The sequence below is a fragment of the Anopheles funestus genome, unplaced genomic scaffold (assembly GCF_943734845.2).
Source record: "Anopheles funestus unplaced genomic scaffold, idAnoFuneDA-416_04 scaffold_36_ctg1, whole genome shotgun sequence".
NCBI lineage: Eukaryota > Metazoa > Arthropoda > Insecta > Diptera > Culicidae > Anopheles > Anopheles funestus.
In genome coordinates, this window is record NW_026045342.1 from 101,389 (window position 1) to 119,376 (window position 17,988).

The window sequence follows — 17,988 nt, forward strand, 5'->3', positions numbered from 1 at the left end:
TCGGCTAATGTGTCTTGGCTAAGGTGCCTTAGCAAAGGTGTCTTGGCTAAGGTGTTTTGGCTAAGGTGTCTTGGCTAAGGTGTCTTGGCTAAGGTGTCTTGGCTAAGGTGTCTTGACTAATGTGTCTTTTCTAAGGTGTCTTGGCTAAGGTGTCTTGGCTAATGTGTCTTGGCTAATGTGTCTTGGCTAAGGTGTCTTGGCTCAGGTGTCTTGGCTAATGTGTCTTGGCTAAGGTGTCTTGGCTAATGTGTCTCGGCTAAAGTGTCTTGGCTAAGGTGTCTTGGCTAATGTGTCTTGGCTAAGAAGTCTTTACTATTGTGTCTTGGCTAAGGTGTCTTGGCTAAGGTGTCTTGGCTAATGTGTCTTGACTAAGGTGTCTTGGCTAAGGTGTCTTGGCTAAGGTGTCTTAGCTAATGTGTCTCGGCTAATGTGTCTTGGCTAAGGTGTCTTGGCTAATGTGTCTTGGCTAATGTGTCTCGGCTAATGAGTCTTGGCTAATGTGTCTTGGCTAAGGTGTCTTGGCTAATGTGTCTTGGCTAATGTGTCTCGGCTACTGTGTCTCGGCTAATGTGTCTCGGCTAATGTGTCTTGGCTAATGTGTCTTGGCTAAGGTGTCTTGCCTAATGTGTCTTGGCTAATGTGTCTTGGCTAATGTGTCTTGGCTAATGTGTCTTGGCTAATGTGTCTTGGCTAAGGTGTCTTGGCTAATGTGTCTCGGCTAATGTGTCTTTGCTAATGTGTCTCGGCTAATGTGTCTTGGCTAATGTGTCTTGGCTAATGTGTCTTGGCTAATGTGTCTTGGCTAATGTGTCTCGGCTAATGTGTCTTGGCTAATGTGTCTTGGCTAATGTGTCTTGGCTAAGGTGTCTTGGCTAATGTGTCTTGGCTAATGTGTCTTGGCTAATGTGTCTTGGCTAATGTGTCTTGGGTATTGTGTCTTGGCTAATGTGTCTTGGCTAATGTGTCTTGGCTAATGTGTCTTGGCTAATGTGTCTTGGCTAAGGTGTCTTGGCTAATGTGTCTCGGCTAATGTGTCTTGGCTAATGTGTCTCGGCTAATGTGTCTTGGCTAATGTGTCTTGGCTAATGTGTCTTGGCTAATGTGTCTCGGCTAATGTGTCTAAGCGAAGGTGTCTTGGCTAAGGTGTCTTGGCTAAGGTGTCTTGGCTAATGTGTCTTGGCTAATGTGTCTTGGCTAATGTGTCTTGGCTAATGTGTCTCGGCTAATGTGTCTTGGCTAATGTGTCTTGGCTAATGTGTCTTGGCTAATGTGTCTTGGCTAATGTGTCTCGGCTTATGTGTCTTGGCTAATGTGTCTTGGCTAATGTGTCTTGGCTAATGTGTCTTGGCTAATGTGTCTTGGCTAATGTGTCTTGGCTAATGTGTCTTGGCTAAGGTGTCTCGGCTAATGTGTCTTGGCTCATGTGTCTTGGCTAATGTGTCTTGGCTAATGTGTCTTGGCTAAGGTGTCTTGGCTAATGTGTCTCGGTTAATGTGTCTTGGCTAATGTGTCTCGGCTAATGTGTCTTGGCTTATGTGTCTTGGCTAATGTGTCTTGGCTAATGTGTCTTGGCTAATGTGTCTTTTCTAAGGTGTCTTGGCTAATGTGTCTTGGCTAATGTGTCTTAGCTAATGTAGATTGGCTAATGTGTCTTGGCTAAGGTGTCTTGGCTAATGTGTCTTAGCTAATGTGTCTTGGCTAATGTGTCTTGGCTAATGTGTCTTGGCTAAGGTGTCTTGGCTAAGGTGTCTTGACTAATGTGTCTCGGCTAATGTGTCTTGGCTAAGGTGTCCCGGATATTGTGTCTTGGCTAAGGTGTCTTGGCTAATGTGTCTTGGCTAAGGTGTCTTGGCTAATGTGTCTTGTCTAATGTGTTTTAGCTAATGTGTCTTGGCTAATGTGTCTTGGCTAAAGTGTCTTGGCTAATGTGTCTTGGCTAATGTGTCTTGGCTAAGGTGCCTTGGCAAAGGTGTCTTGGCTAAGGTGTTTTGGCTAAGGTGTCTTGGCTAAGGTGTCTTGGCTAAGGTGTCTTGACTAATGTGTCTTTTCTAAGGTGTCTTGGCTAAGGTGTCTTGGCTAATGTGTCTTGGCTAAGGTGTCTTGGCTCAGGTGTCTTGGCTAATGTGTCTTGGCTAAGGTGTCTTGGCTAAGGTGTCTTGGCTAATGTGTCTCGGCTAAAGTGTCTTGGCTAAGGTGTCTTGGCTAATGTGTCTTGGCTAATGTGTCTTGGCTAATGTGTCTCGGCTAATGTGTCTTGGCTAATGTGTCTTGGCTAAGGTGTCTTGGCTAATGTGTCTTGGCTAATGTGTCTCGGCTAATGTTTCTTGGCTAATGTGTCTCGGCTAATGTGTCTTGGCTAATGTGTCTTGGCTAAGGTGTCTTGCCTAAGGTGTCTTGGCTAATGTGTCTTGGCTAATGTGTCTTGGCTAATGTGTCTTGGCTAAGGTGTCTTGCCTAATGTGTCTCGGCTAATGTGTCTTGGCTAATGTGTCTCGGCTAATGTGTCTTGGCTAATGTGTCTTGGCTAATGTGTCTTGGCTAATGTGTCTTGGCTAATGTGTCTCGGCTAATGTGTCTTGGCTAATGTGTCTCGGCTAATGTGTCTTGGCTAAGGTGTCTTGGCTAATGTGTCTTGGCTAATGTGTCTTGGCTAATGTGTCTTGGCTAATGTGTCTTGGGTATTGTGTCTTGGCTAATGTGTCTTGGCTAATGTGTCTCGGCTAATGTGTCTTGGCTAATGTGTCTTGGCTAATGTGTCTTGGCTAATGTGTCTTGGCTAATGTGTCTTGGCTAATGTGTCTTGGCTAAGGTGTTTTGGCTAAGGTGTCTTGGCTAATGTGTCTTGGCTAATGTGTCTTGGCTAAGGTGTCTTGGCTAATGTGTCTTGGCTAATGTGTCTTGGCTAATGTGTCTTGGCTAAGGTGTCTTGGCTAATGTGTCTTGGCTAATGTGTCTTGGCTAATGTGTCTCGGCTAATGTGTCTTGGCTGATGTGTCTTGGCTAATGTGTCTTGGCTAATGTGTCTTGGCTAATGTGTCTTGGCTAAGGTGTCTCGGCTAATGTGTCTTGGCTAATGTGTCTTGGCTAAGGTGTCTTGGCTAATGTGTCTCGGCTAATGTGTCTTGGCTAATGTGTCTCGGCTAATGTGTCTTGGCTAATGTGTCTTGGCTAATGTGTCTTGGCTAATGTATCTTGGCTAAGGTGTCTTGGCTAATGTGTCTTAGCTAATGTGTCTTGGCTAATGTGTCTTGGCTAATGTGTCTTGGCTAATGTGTCTTGGCTAATGTGTCTTTTCTAAGGTGTCTTGGCTAATGTGTCTTGGCTAATGTGTCTTGGCTAAGGTGTCTTGGCTAATGTATCTTGGCTAAGGTGTCTTGGCTAATGTGTCTTGGCTAAGGTGTCTTGGCTAATGTGTCTTGGCTAATGTGTCTTGGCTAATGTGTCTTGGCTAAGGTGTCTTGGCTAATGTGTCTTGGCTAATGTGTCTTGGCTAATGTGTCTTGGCTAATGTGTCTTGGCTGATGTGTCTTGGCTAATGTGTCTTGGCTAATGTGTCTTGGCTAATGTGTCTTGGCTAAGGTGTCTCGGCTAATGTGTCTTGGCTAATGTGTCTTGGCTAATGTGTCTTGGCTAAGGTGTCTTGGCTAATGTGTCTCGGCTAATGTGTCTTGGCTAATGTGTCTCGGCTAATGTGTCTTCGCTAATGTGTCTTGGCTAATGTGTCTTGGCTAATGTGTCTTGGCTAATGTGTCTTTTCTAAGGTGTCTTGGCTAATGTGTCTTGGCTAATGTGTCTTGGCTAATGTGTCTTGGCTAATGTATCTTGGCTAAGGTGTCTTGGCTAATGTGTCTTAGCTAATGTGTCTTGGCTAATGTGTCTTGGCTAATGTGTCTTGGCTAAGGTGTCTCGGCTAATGTGTCTTGGCTAATGTGTCTTGGCTAATGTGTCTTGGCTAATGTGTCTTCGCTAATGTGTCTCGGCTAATGTGTCTTGGCTAATGTGTCTCGGCTAATGTGTCTCGGCTAATGTGTCTTGGCTAATGTGTCTTGGCTAATGTGTCTTGGCTAATGTGTCTTTTCTAAGGTGTCTTGGCTAATGTGTCTTGGCTAATGTGTCTTGGCTAATGTGTCTTGGCTAATGTATCTTGGCTAAGGTGTCTTGGCTAATGTGTCTTAGCTAATGTGTCTTGGCTAATGTGTCTTGGCTAATGTGTCTTGGCTAAGGTGTCTTGGCTAATGTGTCTTGACTAATGTGTCTCGGCTAATGTGTCTTGGCTAAGGTGTCTCGGATAATGTGTCTTGGCTAAGGTGTCTTGGCTAATGTATCTTGGCTAAGGTGTCTTGGCTAATGTGTCTTGTCTAATGTGTTTTAGCTAAGGTGTCTTGGCTAATGTGTCTTGGCTAAGGTGCCTTGGCTAATGTGTCTTGGCTAATGTGTCTTGGCTAAGGTGCCTTGGCTAAGGTGTCTTGGCTAAGGTGTTTTGGCTAAGGTGTCTTGGCTAAGGTGTCTTGGCTAAGGTGTCTTGACTAATGTGTCTTTTCTAAGGTGTCTTGGCTAAGGTGTCTTGGCTAATGTGTCTTGGCTAAGGTGTCTTGGCTCAGGTGTCTTGGCTAATGTGTCTTGGCTAAGGTGTCTTGGCTAAGGTGTCTTGGCTAATGTGTCTCGGCTAAAGTGTCTTGGCTAAGGTGTCTTGGCTAATGTGTCTTGGCTAATGTGTCTTGGCTAAGGTGTCTTGCCTAATGTGTCTCGGCCAATGTGTCTCGGCCAATGTGTCTTGGCTAATGTGTCTCGGCTAATGTTTCTTGGCTAATGTCTCTCGGCTAATGTGTCTTGGCTAATGTGTTTTGGTTAAGGTGTCTTGCCTAAGGTGTCTTGGCTAATGTGTCTTGGCTAATGTGTCTTGGCTAATGTGTCTTGGCTAAGGTGTCTTGCCTAATGTGTCTCGGCCAATGTGTCTCGGCCAATGTGTCTTGGCTAATGTGTCTCGGCTAATGTGTCTTGGCTAATGTGTCTTGGCTAATGTGTCTTTTCTAAGGTGTCTTGGCTAATGTGTCTTAGCTAATGTAGATTGGCTAATGTGTCTTGGCTAAGGTGTCTTGGCTAATGTGTCTTAGCTAATGTGTCTTGGCTAATGTGTCTTGGCTAATGTGTCTTGGCTAATGTGTCTTGGCTAAGGTGTCTTGTCTAATGTGTCTCGGCTAATGTGTCTTGGCTAAGGTGTCTCGGATAATGTGTCTTGGCTAAGGTGTCTTGGCTAATGTGTCTTGGCTAAGGTGTCTTGGCTAATGTGTCTTGTCTAATGTGTTTTAGCTAATGTGTCTTGGCTAATGTGTCTTGGCTAAAGTGTCTTGGCTAATGTGTCTTGGCTAATGTGTCTTGGCTAATGTGTCTTGGCTAAGGTGTCTTGGCTAAGGTGTTTTGGCTAAGGTGTCTTGGCTAAGGTGTCTTGGCTAAGGTGTCTTGACTAATGTGTCTTTTCTAAGGTGTCTTGGCTAAGGTGTCTTGGCTAATGTGTCTTGGCTAAGGTGTCTTGGCTCAGGTGTCTTGGCTAATGTGTCTTGGCTAAGGTGTCTTGGCTAAGGTGTCTTGGCTAATGTGTCTTGGCTAAGGTGTCTTGGCTAATGTGTCTTGGCTAAGAAGTCTTTACTAATGTGTCTTGGCTAAGGTGTCTTGGCTAAGGTGTCTTGGCTAATGTGTCTTGGCTAAGGTGTCTTGGCTAAGGTGTCTTGGCTAAGGTGTCTTGGCTAATGTGTCTTGGCTAATGTGTCTTGGTTAATGTGTCTTGGCTAATGTGTCTTGGCTAATGTGTCTTGGCTAATGTGTCTCGGCTAATGTGTCTTGGCTAATGTGTCTTGGCTAAGGTGTCTTGGCTAATGTGTCTTGGCTAATGTGTCTCGGCTAATGTTTCTTGGCTAATGTGTCTCGGCTAATGTGTCTTGGCTAATGTGTCTTGGCTAAGGTGTCTTGCCTAAGGTGTCTTGGCTAATGTGTCTTGGCTAATGTGTCTTGGCTAATGTGTCTTGGCTAAGGTGTCTTGCCTAATGTGTCTCGGCTAATGTGTCTTGGCTAATGTGTCTTGGCTAATGTGTCTTGGCTAATGTGTCTTGGCTAATGTGTCTTGGCTAAGGTGTCTTGGCTAATGTGTCTTGGCTAATGTGTCTTGGCTAATGTGTCTCGGCTAATGTGTCTTGGCTGATGTGTCTTGGCTAATGTGTCTTGGCTAATGTGTCTTGGCTAAGGTGTCTTGGCTAATGTGTCTTGGCTAATGTGTCTTGGCTAATGTGTCTTGGCTAAGGTGTCTTGGCTAATGTGTCTTGGCTAATGTGTCTTGGCTAATGTGTCTCGGCTAATGTGTCTTGGCTGATGTGTCTTGGCTAATGTGTCTTGGCTAATGTGTCTTGGCTAATGTGTCTTGGCTAATGTGTCTTGGCTAAGGTGTCTTGGCTAATGTGTCTTGGCTAAGGTGTCTTGGCTAATGTGTCTTGGCTAATGTGTCTCGGCTAATGTGTCTTGGCTAATGTGTCTTGGCTAATGTGTCTTGGCTAATGTGTCTTGGCTAATGTGTCTTTTCTAAGGTGTCTTGGCTAATGTGTCTTGGCTAATGTGTCTTAGCTAATGTAGATTGGCTAATGTGTCTTGGCTAAGGTTTTTTTTTTTTTTTTTTTTTTTTTTTTTTCAAGGAGAGATAAAATCTTCTTAGACACCACCAACGGTGACATGGGATTTCTACCCAGTAAAAAAACTCTCCTTGGCCACGTAGTGTTGCTGCCACCACCCACGGGATCACCTCGCGGTATAACTTCACGGGTGGGGCTCTACAATGGACTTAGTCCACACCTTAACTTAACACCATAGACTATTCAACGGGACGAGACGTACATTCAGGGTTCAGTTCAGACTTGCAATATCCACAAGTACTCACCGACACTCAAACACACACTGACACATTAAGCACATGAAGCAAAACACATCACACGTAACTCCCTTCACACTCGGCCAAGTCTTTGGTCCACCCTCCAGGCGTGCTGAAGTTTTGTGGCGATCAATCGCATAGCTAATGCCACGGCATCCCACTTTCTGCAGTCCTCGATCATTAGCTCGACCAGGTTGCCTTTGTTGATTGTTGAACCACACTTTTCACTGGCTTCATGCCGTTCGTCGACAAATCTGGGGCAGTGGAAGAGCACGTGTTCGGCTGTTTCATCTACGGTCACGCATACTGGGCACCTCGAGGAACTCGTGTGCTGGTACTTGTGAAGGTAACTCCTGAAGCACCCATGGCCAGTAAGGAATTGGGTCACAAAGAAATTCACTTCTCCATGCTTCCTATCAATCCATACCGCTAAGTTCGGGATTAGTGCATGTGTCCAACGTCCTTTGGTGGAGAGGTCCCATTCTGCCTGCCACTTCGCCTTGGATATAGTCCTAGCGGAGGACCTGGACATTCTCGCTCCGATAATGCCGCTACCTCCGGAACACTCACGGTCTTCTGCCAAGATGATGCAAATAGGCATCATATTAGCCACCACACATGCCGCCGAGTACGAAGTTGTCCTATAGGCGCAGATCACTCTCAGCGCTAGCAACCGATACACCCTATTTACAACACGCTGATTCGCCTTAACCGCCAGAATATGCGCCCAGTTTCCGGCATTGTATCTCAGGCGTGTAGTAGCTACATCGGCTAAGGTGTCTTGGCTAATGTGTCTTGGCTAATGTGTCTTGGCTAATGTGTCTTGGCTAATGTGTCTTGGCTAATGTGTCTTGGCTAAGGTGTCTTGACTAATGTGTCTCGGCTAATGTGTCTTGGCTAAGGTGTCTCGGATAATGTGTCTTGGCTAAGGTGTCTTGGCTAATGTGTCTTGGCTAAGGTGTCTTGGCTAATGTGTCTTGTCTAATGTGTTTTAGCTAATGTGTCTTGGCTAATGTGTCTTGGCTAAGGTGTCTTGGCTAAGGTGTCTTGGTTAATGTGTCTTTTCTAAGGTGTCTTGGCTAAGGTGTCTTGGCTAATGTGTCTTGGCTAAGGTGTCTTGGCTAATGTGTCTTGGCTAAGGTGTTTTGGCTAAGGTGTCTTAGCTAATGTGTCTCGGCTAAAGTGTCTTGGCTAAGGTGTCTTGGCTAATGTGTCTTGGCTAAGAAGTCTTTACTAATGTGTCTTGGCTAAGGTGTCTTGGCTAAGGTGTCTTGGCTAATGTGTCTTGGCTAATGTGTCTTGGCTAATGTGTCTTGGCTAATGTGTCTTGGCTAAGGTGTCTTGCCTAAGGTGTCTTGGCTAATGTGTCTTGGCTAATGTGTCTTGGCTAATGTGTCTTGGCTAAGGTGTCTCGGCTAATGTGTCTTGGCTAATGTGTCTTGGCTAAGGTGTCTTGGCTAATGTGTCTTGGCTAATGTGTCTTGGCTAATGTGTCTTGGCTAAGGTGTCTTGGCTAATGTGTCTCGGCTAATGTGTCTTGGCTAATGTGTCTTGGCTAATGTGTCTTGGCTAATGTGTCTTGGCTACTGTGTCTTTTCTAAGGTGTCTTGGCTAATGTGTCTTGGCTAATGTGCCTTGGCAAAGGTGTCTTGGCTAAGGTGTTTTGGCTAAGGTGTCTTGGCTAATGTGTCTTAGCTAATGTGTCTTGGCTAATGTGTCTTGGCTAATGTGTCTTGGCTAAGGTGTCTTGGCTAAGGTGTCTTGACTAATGTGTCTCGGCTAATGTGTCTTGGCTAAGGTGTCTCGGATAATGTGTCTTGGCTAAGGTGTCTTGGCTAATGTATCTTGGCTAAGGTGTCTTGGCTAATGTGTCTTGTCTAATGTGTTTTAGCTAATGTGTCTTGGCTAATGTGTCTTGGCTAAGGTGCCTTGGCTAATGTGTCTTGGCTAATGTGTCTTGGCTAAGGTGCCTTGGCAAAGGTGTCTTGGCTAAGGTGTTTTGGCTAAGGTGTCTTGGCTAAGGTGTCTTGGCTAAGGTGTCTTGACTAATGTGTCTTTTCTAAGGTGTCTTGGCAAAGGTGTCTTGGCTGATGTGTCTTGGCTAATGTGTCTTGGCTAATGTGTCTTGTCTAATGTGTTTTAGCTAATGTGTCTTGGCTAATGTGTCTTGGCTAAGGTGCCTTGGCTAATGTGTCTTGGCTAATGTGTCTTGGCTAAGGTGTCTTGGCTCAGGTGTCTTGGCTAATGTGTCTTGGCTAAGGTGTCTTGGCTAAGGTGTCTTGGCTAATGTGTCTCGGCTAATGTGTCTTGGCTAAGGTGTCTTGGCTAATGTGTCTTGGCTAAGAAGTCTTTACTAATGTGTCTTGGCTAAGGTGTCTTGGCTAAGGTGTCTTGGCTAAGGTGTCTTGGCTAATGTGTCTTGGCTAAGGTGTCTTGGCTAAGGTGTCTTGGCTAAGGTGTCTTGGCTAATGTGTCTCGGCTAATGTGTCTTGGCTAATGTGTCTTGGCTAATGTGTCTTGGCTAATGTGTCTTGGCTAATGTGTCTCGGCTAATGTGTCTTGGCAAATTTGTCTTGGCTAAGGTGTCTTGGCTAATGTGTCTTGGCTAATGTGTCTCGGCTAATGTTTCTTGGCTAATGTCTCTCGGCTAATGTGTCTTGGCTAATGTGTTTTGGTTAAGGTGTCTTGCCTAAGGTGTCTTGGCTAATGTGTCTTGGCTAATGTGTCTTGGCTAATGTGTCTTGGCTAAGGTGTCTTGCCTAATGTGTCTCGGCCAATGTGTCTCGGCCAATGTGTCTTGGCTAATGTGTCTCGGCTAATGTGTCTTGGCTAATGTGTCTTGGCTAATGTGTCTTTTCTAAGGTGTCTTGGCTAATGTGTCTTAGCTAATGTAGATTGGCTAATGTGTCTTAGCTAATGTGTCTTGGCTAATGTGTCTTGGCTAATGTGTCTTGGCTAATGTGTCTTGGCTAAGGTGTCTTGACTAATGTGTCTCGGCTAATGTGTCTTGGCTAAGGTGTCTCGGATAATGTGTCTTGGCTAAGGTGTCTTGGCTAATGTGTCTTGGCTAAGGTGTCTTGGCTAATGTGTCTTGTCTAATGTGTTTTAGCTAATGTGTCTTGGCTAATGTGTCTTGGCTAAAGTGTCTTGGCTAATGTGTCTTGGCTAATGTGTCTTGGCTAATGTGTCTTGGCTAAGGTGTCTTGGCTAAGGTGTTTTGGCTAAGGTGTCTTGGCTAAGGTGTCTTGGCTAAGGTGTCTTGACTAATGTGTCTTTTCTAAGGTGTCTTGGCTAAGGTGTCTTGGCTAATGTGTCTTGGCTAAGGTGTCTTGGCTCAGGTGTCTTGGCTAATGTGTCTTGGCTAAGGTGTCTTGGCTAAGGTGTCTTGGCTAATGTGTCTTGGCTAAGGTGTCTTGGCTAATGTGTCTTGGCTAAGAAGTCTTTACTAATGTGTCTTGGCTAAGGTGTCTTGGCTAAGGTGTCTTGGCTAATGTGTCTTGGCTAAGGTGTCTTGGCTAAGGTGTCTTGGCTAATGTGTCTTGGCTAATGTGTCTTGGTTAATGTGTCTTGGCTAATGTGTCTTGGCTAATGTGTCTTGGCTAATGTGTCTCGGCTAATGTGTCTTGGCTAATGTGTCTTGGCTAAGGTGTCTTGGCTAATGTGTCTTGGCTAATGTGTCTCGGCTAATGTTTCTTGGCTAATGTGTCTCGGCTAATGTGTCTTGGCTAATGTGTCTTGGCTAAGGTGTCTTGCCTAAGGTGTCTTGGCTAATGTGTCTTGGCTAATGTGTCTTGGCTAATGTGTCTTGGCTAAGGTGTCTTGCCTAATGTGTCTCGGCTAATGTGTCTTGGCTAATGTGTCTTGGCTAATGTGTCTTGGCTAATGTGTCTTGGCTAATGTGTCTTGGCTAAGGTGTCTTGGCTAATGTGTCTTGGCTAATGTGTCTTGGCTAATGTGTCTCGGCTAATGTGTCTTGGCTGATGTGTCTTGGCTAATGTGTCTTGGCTAATGTGTCTTGGCTAAGGTGTCTTGGCTAATGTGTCTTGGCTAATGTGTCTTGGCTAATGTGTCTTGGCTAAGGTGTCTTGGCTAATGTGTCTTGGCTAATGTGTCTTGGCTAATGTGTCTCGGCTAATGTGTCTTGGCTGATGTGTCTTGGCTAATGTGTCTTGGCTAATGTGTCTTGGCTAATGTGTCTTGGCTAATGTGTCTTGGCTAAGGTGTCTTGGCTAATGTGTCTTGGCTAAGGTGTCTTGGCTAATGTGTCTTGGCTAATGTGTCTCGGCTAATGTGTCTTGGCTAATGTGTCTTGGCTAATGTGTCTTGGCTAATGTGTCTTGGCTAATGTGTCTTTTCTAAGGTGTCTTGGCTAATGTGTCTTGGCTAATGTGTCTTAGCTAATGTAGATTGGCTAATGTGTCTTGGCTAAGGTTTTTTTTTTTTTTTTTTTTTTTTTTTTCAAGGAGAGATAAAATCTTCTTAGACACCACCAACGGTGACATGGGATTTCTACCCAGTAAAAAAACTCTCCTTGGCCACGTAGTGTTGCTGCCACCACCCACGGGATCACCTCGCGGTATAACTTCACGGGTGGGGCTCTACAATGGACTTAGTCCACACCTTAACTTAACACCATAGACTATTCAACGGGACGAGACGTACATTCAGGGTTCAGTTCAGACTTGCAATATCCACAAGTACTCACCGACACTCAAACACACACTGACACATTAAGCACATGAAGCAAAACACATCACACGTAACTCCCTTCACACTCGGCCAAGTCTTTGGTCCACCCTCCAGGCGTGCTGAAGTTTTGTGGCGATCAATCGCATAGCTAATGCCACGGCATCCCACTTTCTGCAGTCCTCGATCATTAGCTCGACCAGGTTGCCTTTGTTGATTGTTGAACCACACTTTTCACTGGCTTCATGCCGTTCGTCGACAAATCTGGGGCAGTGGAAGAGCACGTGTTCGGCTGTTTCATCTACGGTCACGCATACTGGGCACCTCGAGGAACTCGTGTGCTGGTACTTGTGAAGGTAACTCCTGAAGCACCCATGGCCAGTAAGGAATTGGGTCACAAAGAAATTCACTTCTCCATGCTTCCTATCAATCCATACCGCTAAGTTCGGGATTAGTGCATGTGTCCAACGTCCTTTGGTGGAGAGGTCCCATTCTGCCTGCCACTTCGCCTTGGATATAGTCCTAGCGGAGGACCTGGACATTCTCGCTCCGATAATGCCGCTACCTCCGGAACACTCACGGTCTTCTGCCAAGATGATGCAAATAGGCATCATATTAGCCACCACACATGCCGCCGAGTACGAAGTTGTCCTATAGGCGCAGATCACTCTCAGCGCTAGCAACCGATACACCCTATTTACAACACGCTGATTCGCCTTAACCGCCAGAATATGCGCCCAGTTTCCGGCATTGTATCTCAGGCGTGTAGTAGCTACATCGGCTAAGGTGTCTTGGCTAATGTGTCTTGGCTAATGTGTCTTGGCTAATGTGTCTTGGCTAATGTGTCTTGGCTAATGTGTCTTGGCTAAGGTGTCTTGACTAATGTGTCTCGGCTAATGTGTCTTGGCTAAGGTGTCTCGGATAATGTGTCTTGGCTAAGGTGTCTTGGCTAATGTGTCTTGGCTAAGGTGTCTTGGCTAATGTGTCTTGTCTAATGTGTTTTAGCTAATGTGTCTTGGCTAATGTGTCTTGGCTAAGGTGTCTTGGCTAAGGTGTCTTGGTTAATGTGTCTTTTCTAAGGTGTCTTGGCTAAGGTGTCTTGGCTAATGTGTCTTGGCTAAGGTGTCTTGGCTAATGTGTCTTGGCTAAGGTGTTTTGGCTAAGGTGTCTTAGCTAATGTGTCTCGGCTAAAGTGTCTTGGCTAAGGTGTCTTGGCTAATGTGTCTTGGCTAAGAAGTCTTTACTAATGTGTCTTGGCTAAGGTGTCTTGGCTAAGGTGTCTTGGCTAATGTGTCTTGGCTAATGTGTCTTGGCTAATGTGTCTTGGCTAATGTGTCTTGGCTAAGGTGTCTTGCCTAAGGTGTCTTGGCTAATGTGTCTTGGCTAATGTGTCTTGGCTAATGTGTCTTGGCTAAGGTGTCTCGGCTAATGTGTCTTGGCTAATGTGTCTTGGCTAAGGTGTCTTGGCTAATGTGTCTTGGCTAATGTGTCTTGGCTAATGTGTCTTGGCTAAGGTGTCTTGGCTAATGTGTCTCGGCTAATGTGTCTTGGCTAATGTGTCTTGGCTAATGTGTCTTGGCTAATGTGTCTTGGCTACTGTGTCTTTTCTAAGGTGTCTTGGCTAATGTGTCTTGGCTAATGTGCCTTGGCAAAGGTGTCTTGGCTAAGGTGTTTTGGCTAAGGTGTCTTGGCTAATGTGTCTTAGCTAATGTGTCTTGGCTAATGTGTCTTGGCTAATGTGTCTTGGCTAAGGTGTCTTGGCTAAGGTGTCTTGACTAATGTGTCTCGGCTAATGTGTCTTGGCTAAGGTGTCTCGGATAATGTGTCTTGGCTAAGGTGTCTTGGCTAATGTATCTTGGCTAAGGTGTCTTGGCTAATGTGTCTTGTCTAATGTGTTTTAGCTAATGTGTCTTGGCTAATGTGTCTTGGCTAAGGTGCCTTGGCTAATGTGTCTTGGCTAATGTGTCTTGGCTAAGGTGCCTTGGCAAAGGTGTCTTGGCTAAGGTGTTTTGGCTAAGGTGTCTTGGCTAAGGTGTCTTGGCTAAGGTGTCTTGACTAATGTGTCTTTTCTAAGGTGTCTTGGCAAAGGTGTCTTGGCTAATGTGTCTTGGCTAAGGTGTCTTGGCTCAGGTGTCTTGGCTAATGTGTCTTGGCTAAGGTGTCTTGGCTAAGGTGTCTTGGCTAATGTGTCTCGGCTAATGTGTCTTGGCTAAGGTGTCTTGGCTAATGTGTCTTGGCTAAGAAGTCTTTACTAATGTGTCTTGGCTAAGGTGTCTTGGCTAAGGTGTCTTGGCTAAGGTGTCTTGGCTAATGTGTCTTGGCTAAGGTGTCTTGGCTAAGGTGTCTTGGCTAAGGTGTCTTGGCTAATGTGTCTCGGCTAATGTGTCTTGGCTAATGTGTCTTGGCTAATGTGTCTTGGCTAATGTGTCTTGGCTAATGTGTCTCGGCTAATGTGTCTTGGCAAATTTGTCTTGGCTAAGGTGTCTTGGCTAATGTGTCTTGGCTAATGTGTCTCGGCTAATGTTTCTTGGCTAATGTCTCTCGGCTAATGTGTCTTGGCTAATGTGTTTTGGTTAAGGTGTCTTGCCTAAGGTGTCTTGGCTAATGTGTCTTGGCTAATGTGTCTTGGCTAATGTGTCTTGGCTAAGGTGTCTTGCCTAATGTGTCTCGGCCAATGTGTCTCGGCCAATGTGTCTTGGCTAATGTGTCTCGGCTAATGTGTCTTGGCTAATGTGTCTTGGCTAATGTGTCTTTTCTAAGGTGTCTTGGCTAATGTGTCTTAGCTAATGTAGATTGGCTAATGTGTCTTAGCTAATGTGTCTTGGCTAATGTGTCTTGGCTAATGTGTCTTGGCTAATGTGTCTTGGCTAAGGTGTCTTGACTAATGTGTCTCGGCTAATGTGTCTTGGCTAAGGTGTCTCGGATAATGTGTCTTGGCTAAGGTGTCTTGGCTAATGTGTCTTGGCTAAGGTGTCTTGGCTAATGTGTCTTGTCTAATGTGTTTTAGCTAATGTGTCTTGGCTAATGTGTCTTGGCTAAAGTGTCTTGGCTAATGTGTCTTGGCTAATGTGTCTTGGCTAATGTGTCTTGGCTAAGGTGTCTTGGCTAAGGTGTTTTGGCTAAGGTGTCTTGGCTAAGGTGTCTTGGCTAAGGTGTCTTGACTAATGTGTCTTTTCTAAGGTGTCTTGGCTAAGGTGTCTTGGCTAATGTGTCTTGGCTAAGGTGTCTTGGCTCAGGTGTCTTGGCTAATGTGTCTTGGCTAAGGTGTCTTGGCTAAGGTGTCTTGGCTAATGTGTCTTGGCTAAGGTGTCTTGGCTAATGTGTCTTGGCTAAGAAGTCTTTACTAATGTGTCTTGGCTAAGGTGTCTTGGCTAAGGTGTCTTGGCTAATGTGTCTTGGCTAAGGTGTCTTGGCTAAGGTGTCTTGGCTAAGGTGTCTTGGCTAATGTGTCTTGGCTAATGTGTCTTGGTTAATGTGTCTTGGCTAATGTGTCTTGGCTAATGTGTCTTGGCTAATGTGTCTCGGCTAATGTGTCTTGGCTAATGTGTCTTGGCTAAGGTGTCTTGGCTAATGTGTCTTGGCTAATGTGTCTCGGCTAATGTTTCTTGGCTAATGTGTCTCGGCTAATGTGTCTTGGCTAATGTGTCTTGGCTAAGGTGTCTTGCCTAAGGTGTCTTGGCTAATGTGTCTTGGCTAATGTGTCTTGGCTAATGTGTCTTGGCTAAGGTGTCTTGCCTAATGTGTCTCGGCTAATGTGTCTTGGCTAATGTGTCTTGGCTAATGTGTCTTGGCTAATGTGTCTTGGCTAATGTGTCTTGGCTAAGGTGTCTTGGCTAATGTGTCTTGGCTAATGTGTCTTGGCTAATGTGTCTCGGCTAATGTGTCTTGGCTGATGTGTCTTGGCTAATGTGTCTTGGCTAATGTGTCTTGGCTAAGGTGTCTTGGCTAATGTGTCTTGGCTAATGTGTCTTGGCTAATGTGTCTTGGCTAAGGTGTCTTGGCTAATGTGTCTTGGCTAATGTGTCTTGGCTAATGTGTCTCGGCTAATGTGTCTTGGCTGATGTGTCTTGGCTAATGTGTCTTGGCTAATGTGTCTTGGCTAATGTGTCTTGGCTAATGTGTCTTGGCTAAGGTGTCTTGGCTAATGTGTCTTGGCTAAGGTGTCTTGGCTAATGTGTCTTGGCTAATGTGTCTCGGCTAATGTGTCTTGGCTAATGTGTCTTGGCTAATGTGTCTTGGCTAATGTGTCTTGGCTAATGTGTCTTTTCTAAGGTGTCTTGGCTAATGTGTCTTGGCTAATGTGTCTTAGCTAATGTAGATTGGCTAATGTGTCTTGGCTAAGGTTTTTTTTTTTTTTTTTTTTTTTTTTTTTCAAGGAGAGATAAAATCTTCTTAGACACCACCAACGGTGACATGGGATTTCTACCCAGTAAAAAAACTCTCCTTGGCCACGTAGTGTTGCTGCCACCACCCACGGGATCACCTCGCGGTATAACTTCACGGGTGGGGCTCTACAATGGACTTAGTCCACACCTTAACTTAACACCATAGACTATTCAACGGGACGAGACGTACATTCAGGGTTCAGTTCAGACTTGCAATATCCACAAGTACTCACCGACACTCAAACACACACTGACACATTAAGCACATGAAGCAAAACACATCACACGTAACTCCCTTCACACTCGGCCAAGTCTTTGGTCCACCCTCCAGGCGTGCTGAAGTTTTGTGGCGATCAATCGCATAGCTAATGCCACGGCATCCCACTTTCTGCAGTCCTCGATCATTAGCTCGACCAGGTTGCCTTTGTTGATTGTTGAACCACACTTTTCACTGGCTTCATGCCGTTCGTCGACAAATCTGGGGCAGTGGAAGAGCACGTGTTCGGCTGTTTCATCTACGGTCACGCATACTGGGCACCTCGAGGAACTCGTGTGCTGGTACTTGTGAAGGTAACTCCTGAAGCACCCATGGCCAGTAAGGAATTGGGTCACAAAGAAATTCACTTCTCCATGCTTCCTATCAATCCATACCGCTAAGTTCGGGATTAGTGCATGTGTCCAACGTCCTTTGGTGGAGAGGTCCCATTCTGCCTGCCACTTCGCCCTGGATATAGTCCTAGCGGAGGACCTGGACATTCTCGCTCCGATAATGCCGCTACCTCCGGAACACTCACGGTCTTCTGCCAAGATGATGCAAATAGGCATCATATTAGCCACCACACATGCCGCCGAGTACGAAGTTGTCCTATAGGCGCAGATCACTCTCAGCGCTAGCAACCGATACACCCTATTTACAACACGCTGATTCGCCTTAACCGCCAGAATATGCGCCCAGTTTCCGGCATTGTATCTCAGGCGTGTAGTAGCTACATCGGCTAAGGTGTCTTGGCTAATGTGTCTTAGCTAATGTGTCTTGGCTAATGTGTCTTGGCTAATGTGTCTTGGCTAATGTGTCTTGGCTAAGGTGTCTTGACTAATGTGTCTCGGCTAATGTGTCTTGGCTAAGGTGTCTCGGATAATGTGTCTTGGCTAAGGTGTCTTGGCTAATGTGTCTTGGCTAAGGTGTCTTGGCTAATGTGTCTTGTCTAATGTGTTTTAGCTAATGTGTCTTGGCTAATGTGTCTTGGCTAAGGTGTCTTGGCTAAGGTGTCTTGGTTAATGTGTCTTTTCTAAGGTGTCTTGGCTAAGGTGTCTTGGCTAATGTGTCTTGGCTAAGGTGTCTTGGCTAATGTGTCTTGGCTAAGGTGTTTTGGCTAAGGTGTCTTAGCTAATGTGTCTCGGCTAAAGTGTCTTGGCTAAGGTGTCTTGGCTAATGTGTCTTGGCTAAGAAGTCTTTACTAATGTGTCTTGGCTAAGGTGTCTTGGCTAAGGTGTCTTGGCTAATGTGTCTTGGCTAAGGTGTCTTGGCTAAGGTGTCTTGGCTAAGGTGTCTTGGCTAATGTGTCTCGGCTAATGTGTCTTGGCTAATGTGTCTTGGCTAATGTGTCTTGGCTAATGTGTCTTGGCTAATGTGTCTCGGCTAATGTGTCTTGGCTAATGTGTCTTGGCTAAGGTGTCTTGGCTAATGTGTCTTGGCTAATGTGTCTCGGCTAATGTTTCTTGGCTAATGTGTCTCGGCTAATGTGTCTTGGCTAATGTGTCTTGGCTAAGGTGTCTTGCCTAAGGTGTCTTGGCTAATGTGTCTTGGCTAATGTGTCTTGGCTAATGTGTCTTGGCTAATGTGTCTTGGCTAATGTGTCTTGGCTAATGTGTCTTTTCTAAGGTGTCTTGGCTAATGTGTCTTGGCTAATGTGTCTTAGCTAATGTGTCTTGGCTAATGTGTCTTGGCTAAGGTGTCTTGGCTAATGTGTCTTAGCTAATGTGTCTTGGCTAATGTGTCTTGGC

General features: G+C 45.4%; 1 protein-coding gene across 1 annotated transcript in view; it reads left to right on the forward strand.

Moving 5' to 3' along the window:
* LOC125774396 (uncharacterized) overlaps positions 1-17,988 on the forward strand; it is a 158,030-nt gene that overhangs the window by 40,595 nt on the left and 99,447 nt on the right. Inside the window, exons 5-7 of the mRNA XM_049444624.1 lie at positions 444-5,175; positions 9,888-11,343; positions 13,282-13,687. The gene's annotated coding sequence lies outside the window, so the exon portion shown is untranslated. The remainder of the gene's footprint in view (positions 1-443; positions 5,176-9,887; positions 11,344-13,281; positions 13,688-17,988) is intronic.